At 43.6% G+C, this 296-nt stretch overlaps 1 protein-coding gene across 1 annotated transcript in view; it reads left to right on the forward strand.

Annotated features, from left to right (window-relative positions):
* Window positions 1-296, forward strand: part of SLC23A1 (solute carrier family 23 (ascorbic acid transporter), member 1) — a gene marked incomplete at its 5' end in the record, with an annotated part of 39,439 nt that overhangs the window by 25,703 nt on the left and 13,440 nt on the right. The gene's annotated exons all lie outside the window — the stretch shown is intronic.

Raw genomic sequence — 296 nt, forward strand, 5'->3', positions numbered from 1 at the left:
TTTTTTCATTTCGGTTTCGCTTTTAATCGCTCCCATTCTCTTCGCTGGACCTTCCTCCGCAACTGTTGACTTATAAAAGCGCTTGCAAGGCACTTTCTCGCTGTCACAGTTCATCTTTTCTCACAATTCCCGTCGGATTCACAGTCTTAAACAGTCCAAACATTAAACAGCCGGCTCTCATGCAGACAAACGCCCAGACCGGAAGTTCCTCCCTTCTTCTCCGTTTGTCTTTTGCCCAGCTCCGACATCTTAACATTTTTGTTTATTTTTAATACAGTTCTTAAAACGCGCTTCAA

The sequence above is a fragment of the Gekko japonicus genome, unplaced genomic scaffold (assembly GCF_001447785.1).
Source record: "Gekko japonicus isolate JY-2015 unplaced genomic scaffold, Gekko_japonicus_V1.1 scaffold428, whole genome shotgun sequence".
Lineage (NCBI taxonomy): Eukaryota > Metazoa > Chordata > Lepidosauria > Squamata > Gekkonidae > Gekko > Gekko japonicus.